The following is a 6589-nucleotide window of genomic DNA, read 5'->3' as shown; positions in this document are numbered from 1 at the left end:
AAGTGGGTGCAAAAATAACCTGCCTTCAGCAGAAATCGAACCTACGACCTTGCAATAACACGTTCGATGCTCTAGCCACTGAGTTATCACGGCGGCGATCCTGCCAGCCACTTTATTGGGTTTATCATCATCATCATCAGCCTGACTACGTCCACTGCAGGACAAAGGCCTCTCCCATGTTCCGCCAGTTAACCCGGTCCTGTGCTTGCTGCTGCCAATTTATACCCGCAAACTTCTTAATCTCATCTGCCCACCTAACCTTCTGTCTCCCCCTAACCCGTTTCCCTTCTCTGGGAATCCAGTCAGTTACCCTTAATGACCAGCGGTTATCCTGTCTACGCGCTACATGCCCTGCCCATGTCCATTTCTTCTTCTTGATTTCAGCTATGATATCCTTAACCCCCGTTTGTTCCCTAATCCACTCTGCTCTCTTCTTGTCTCTTAAAGTTACACCTACCATTTTTCTTTCCATTGCTCGCTGCGTCGTCCTCAATTTAAGCTGAACCCTCTTTGTAAGTCTCCAGGTTTCTGCTCCGTAGCTAAGTACCGGCAAGATACAGCTGTTATATACCTTCCTCTTGAGGGATAGTGGCAAACTACCTGTCATAATTTGAGAGTGCTTGCCGAATGTGCTCCACCCCATTCTTATTCTTCTAGTTACTTCAATCTCGTGGTTCGGCTCTGCGGTTATTACCTGCCCTAAGTAGACATAGTCTTTCACAACTTCAAGTGCACTATTACCTATCTCGAAGCGCTGCTCCTTGCCGAGGTTGTTGTACATTACTTTCGTTTTCTGCAGATTAATTTTAAGACCCACCTTTCTGCTCTCCTTGTCTAACTCCGTAATCATGAGTTGCAATTCCTAGAATGGGAACAGTTAGGGATAAGAGTCAATGGAGAATACCTTAGTAACCTGCGCTTCGCCGATGACATTGCATTGCTGAGTAACTCGGGGGACGAATTGCAACTCATGATTATTGGGTTTATATGCGAATTTAAATGTGGGAGTGCCAGTCAGCGCCATCTGTAGCCATGGCAGTGCGAGTGTGGAACACCATTTTATGAGCCTGTGTGGCGTCACGTAGCACGTGAACTTATTACGAGTGGGCAGCTGACCAATAGTCCCTCATATACAATTTAACGGCACCAAGTCTAACAGTACGAGACCCTCTTTAATGAATAAGGGAAAAGAGTGTTTGCCTAGGGGCTCGTTTTTCCATGTTTGACACAAAGTAATGAGATCTAACAAATAATAATGACAAGGAATGTATCGGGGAAGGAATTAGAACCAAGGTAATGTAAGTAGGAAGAAATAAAAGGGGGTGCAAAACAACCTGTCGTTAGCAGGAATCGAACCTACGACCTGCGAATAACGCGTTCGATGCTCCGATGCTCTAACCACTGGGCTATCACTGCGGCTATCCCTCCAGCCACTTTATTGGGTTTATATGTGAAGTTAAACGTGGGAGTGTCGGTCAGCACCATCTGTAGCCATGACGGCGAGTGCGGATATATATATTGTAAGAATTTATTGGACGTCATCTTCCTCATCTATCAATAAGCATCATCAGGGTTCGCCCCATTCCTCTTCATCATCGGTGCCCTCTCGCTGTTGCTTGAATAAAGCGTCAGCTGAACCGTTGTATTTTAAGTGGTGGAAGATGGTTCCCGATCTCTTCGACCTCTCTCCATCTAAAGCCAGCTCCTGGAGCTCCGTTCGGGACGTCGCTTACACCAGCACAGCACCATGGCACAAGAGCAAGCCCAACCGAACCACCCGCCGGCGCAACCACCAGCCGCCAACCCTAGCCCGGTCAACGACCCCCCTCGGGAGCCTCCAATCTTTTCCTGTCTGCCTGGTGAATATGTCGAAGACTGGCTCGACAACTATGACCGTGTAGGTGTCTACAACAACTGGAACGAGGCATCGAAATTAACACACGTTCAGTTTTACGGCTGTCAGGTTACCAAGACGTGGTTCCTGAATCATGAGCGACTTCCGCGATTGGTCTTCCTTCAAAGACCAGCTCCGACACATTTTCGGCACACCGACCGTCCGTTCAGAAGTTGCTCGCAAGAAACTGGCAAAACGCGTTCAACATTGCGGTGAGTCCTACACTTCCTATATTGAGGATGTGCTTGCACTTTGCCGCCGTATCGACGACACCATGCCAGAAGGTGATCGTGCCCGGCACCTTGTGAAGGGTATAGGACCTACCGCTTTCAATGCATTCGTCGCGCACAACCCTTCGATGGTTTCCGACGTCGTCTCTTTATGCCAGCGTCTTGATACCTTGCAGTCAATCCGCCTGCGACCCGACTTCTCTGAGAACCCCCTGGCAAACAGTATGGAGCTCCGATCCATCATTCGAGCCATAATTCGTGAAGAATTGCAAGCCTAAAGTTTGCCTCCTTCTAACAACGTTCCCGCTCAACCCGCCTCTAGCGATCTGCGTGGCATTATTAGGGAATAAATGTCAGCGTTTCAAAGCACACACCGTGCTCCACCATGCCCCCAACCCGCTTCGTATGCACAGATCGCTTCAATGCGACCCTCGCCATCTCATGTACCACCACCTGTGCCTGATCATGAACATCTCGCACCTCTAGTCGCCCGTGCACCGAACCCAACCTACCATTCTTCCTGGCGGGCCACACGGCCTATTCGCTACTACTGTGGAATTCGAGGACACATTTCCCGAGTCTGTCGACGTCGGCAGCAAGATGAACGTCGTGGTTATGCTGCTTTTGAACGAGACGACACATGTGCTCGAGTTTACTACCGTTATTCCGACAGTCGTTCCAAGCACCGATCACCGTCTCCTGTGCGCATTTCCAAAACGACCAACAATACACGTGCATCCCGACCATGCTCCCCTTCGCCACCCCGATGCTCTGTTTCACCACTTCGGCCTGTCTCTCAACTGGCTTCCCAGCGATCGGAAAACTAAACAGTGCAGTTTTTGAAGGGAAAACTGCATCGCGGCAAAATGACCCGAGTCCTCCTAATTGACCGTCAAACATGTTATTGGTAACTGTGCAACGTGTGCGGGTGTTGGCTTTGGTGGACACGGGAGCGACTAATTCAGTTATGCGTGCCGTCTTGTGTTCTCGATTGCGGAAAGTGAAGACACCCTACCTTGGATCATCTTTGATTGGAGCCAATGGAGCAATAATTAGACCATCGGCCCAATCTACAGCGCGTGTCTTCATTGATAGTATTCGTCATCACATCACCTTCGCTGTCTTAATTTCATGTGCTCACGAACTAATTTTTGGTTGGGACTTTCTTTCATCAGCATCTGCAATAATTTCTTGCCTTCAACGTGTAGTCGAAATGACCGAGCCCGATCACTGCAGCGAACGCGTCGACAAAAAACCATTGCGTTTCTTCACAGCTTCCGAATCCATACGGCTCCCGGGTCAGGAGCAACTCATCGCCATCACTTCTCCGAATATTGCATAGTGACGTTCTTTTCACCCCTTCCAGCAGCTGTCTAGCTCGCGGCGTTGTAGTTCCCTCCAGCCTGGTGTGGTTCAAAGACAGTGATGCGATAATCCTTGGCCTGAACCCTACCCCAGAGCCTGTCCTCCTACCCCAAGGTTCTGCAGTGTAATGTTATGTGGATACCCAACCAGTATCTTTGGTCCCTCTTGACGCCTTGACAGCTCAGCCACAACAGGCCCAGTCTGTTACTTCCTCCTCCTTTGCTCCCAGGATGAATCCTGACCTTTCTGCTTCTCAACGTGAGGCATTGCTAAATATGCTAACGAAACACCAGGCCTCCTTCGACGCCAATGCTTCAGCACTAGGACAAACCACAGTTGCGCGTCATCGCATTGACACTGACGGTCAGACTGTTGTACGCCGTCGTCCTTACCGAGTCTCCTTGGCCGAGCGCGAAATCATTGAGGAGAACGTGACCGATACGCTAAAAAGAGACATCATACGACCCTCTACAAGTTCTTGGTCATCACCTGTTGTGTTGGTACAAAAGAAGGATGGATCGGTACGATTTTGTGTTGATTACCGTGCGCTCAACAAGATTACTTGAAAGGATGTATATCCGATGCCCCGTATAGATGATGCAATTGACTCATTGCAAGGCGCCCGATACTTCTCCACCCTTGACTTTCGGTCCAGGTCCCTTGACCTTCGGTCCGGGACCTTAGGTCCGGGCAAATACCAATGAACGAAACACAAAAAAGACCGCCTTTTCTACGCCGGACGGTCTTTACGAGTTTAACGTATTGCCATTTGGCCTATGTAATGCTACCGCCACACTTGAAAGGATGATCGACACTGTTCTTCGTGGCCTCAAGTTGAAAACTTGTGTATGCTACCTCGATGATATCGTCGTGTTTTCGTCAACTTTTGCTGATAATCGGCAACGCCTAAATCAAGTGCTCACATGTCTCTCCAATGCTGGACTTCAACTAAACACAAAGAAGTGCCATTTCGGCAACACAGCTAAAAAAGTTCTAGGAAATCTCGTTAGTAAAGATGGCATTCAGCCCAATCCTGACGAAATTTCCGCAGTCCTCAACATTGCGCGACCCTTTCGCTCCAAAGAACTACGCAGTTTCTTTAGACTCGCATCGTACTTTCGCCGCTTCATTCGCAACTTTGCCACTATTGCCACTCCTCTCCACAGCCTCCTTGCCAGTACCGGTTCCTTCGATTGGAATGATCAATGCGAAGTCTCATTTCAAGAACTCAAGCAGGCACTGACATCCCCACCGATGCTTAGTTGTTTCGTTGACAGGGCACGTACGATATTATACACTGACGCTAGTGGACAAGGAATCGGCGCCGTACTCCTCCAGCGCACCATGTCTTTCGCGAGAAAGTTGTCGTGTATGCAAGCCGCACTCTGACCTCTGCAGAGAAGAAGTACTCGATAACCGAAAAAGAGTGCTTGGCTGTTGTCTGGTCCATCCGAAAATTTCGTCCGTACCTACATGGTCGACATTTTACTGTTGTGACAGACCACCATGCTCTTTGCTGGTTGAGCACAATCAAAAACTTGTCGGGACGACTTGGCCGCTGGAATCTCCGATTACAATCTTATGACTTTGACGTCATCATTCAAGACTGGAAGACAACATCAAGATGCCGACGCTTTGTCACGATGCCCTTTGCCGCAGTTTTCGGCGCACGTCACATTCCCTTGTCAAATTGGCTATATGGAGGATGCCTCGTTGATATCAGCCATTTCTTCCCTACCTTCATCCACCCGTCCGTCAGTACTTACTACACACCAGCGAGACGACTCTTACTGCACTGACATCATCGGTTGGCTTACCGGCGCTTCATCTTCCTCTGATGCCAGGCTCTGGAAACAACTCCGACTAATCAAGTTGGAGGACTATGTGCTATATCGATACATTTTCCACCCAAAAGGCCACCGATTGGTTCCCGTCGTACCACACGCACTACGCACTGAAGTTCTGTGCGCTTCCCACGACGACCCGACGTCAGGACACTTGGATCACTACAAAACATACGAGCGCATCTGCATCTATTCTTCTGGCCAGGTCTTTCCATGACGGTAGCTAAATATATTGCCTTGTGCGCACTTTGCCAACACCGCACGCGGCCCACAACTGCTCCAGTCGGGACCCTACAACAACTTCCTTGTCCATCAGAGCCGTTCTCTGTCGTCAGAATCGACCTCTTCGGGCCCCTCCCAACTACATCAGATGGCAAGAGATGGATCGTCACCGCCGTTGATCACTTGACTCGGTACGCTGAGACGGCCTCGATCACTTCAGGAACTGCTTCGGAAGTAGCAAATTTCTTCTTGAATGCTATATACCTACGTCACGGAGCCCCTCGTGTTCTTTTGAGCGACAGAGGCAAGGCATTTTTTAAAGCACGCTCAGTGAAGTTCTTCAAGCATCAAAAACAGTTCATAAAACAACATCTAGCTATCACCCGCAAACCAATGGCTTAACGGAAAGGTTTCATCGCACGCTCTGTGACATGCCGTCCATGTATATCTGACCGGACCATCGCAATTGGGATGCAATACTTCCCTTTGTCACGTACGCATATAATACGTCAGTTCAACGAACCCCAGGCTATTCTCCATTTTTTTCAAGTATACAGACACCAACCGACATCACCACTCGACGTTTCATTCTTTTCTGGCCCCGTCAACTCTTCACCACTCGTTTGCTACCAGTTTCTGTCCCGTGTTGCTCGATGCCATCGTCTTGCCCGTGTAAACACCGAAGCTAGCCAAGAAGACCGCCAACATCGTTACGATGCCACTCACCGCGTCGTTCTCTACCGCCGTGGCGACGTTGTACTTCTTTGGACTCCTGCGCGAATGCCTGGCTTATGCGAGCAGCTTGAGTCACGCTATCTTGACCCCTACAAAGTTGTCGAACAGACCTCACCGGTGAATTACCTTGTCACGCCTGTTCATGTCCCCACTGACCAACGCTGCCGCGGGACAGAGATTGTGCACGCTTCGCGTCTCAAGCCCTATCTTATGCGGTCCCCAGCGTAATTCGCGGCCAGGCTGGCCGCTTCCGTCGACGGGGAAAATTAGTGTAAGAATTCATTGGACGTCATCTTCCT

The sequence above is a fragment of the Rhipicephalus microplus genome, chromosome 8 (genome assembly GCF_043290135.1).
Source record: "Rhipicephalus microplus isolate Deutch F79 chromosome 8, USDA_Rmic, whole genome shotgun sequence".
Taxonomy (NCBI): Eukaryota; Metazoa; Arthropoda; class Arachnida; order Ixodida; family Ixodidae; genus Rhipicephalus; species Rhipicephalus microplus.
Note: the sequence above shows the minus strand (reverse complement) of the source record.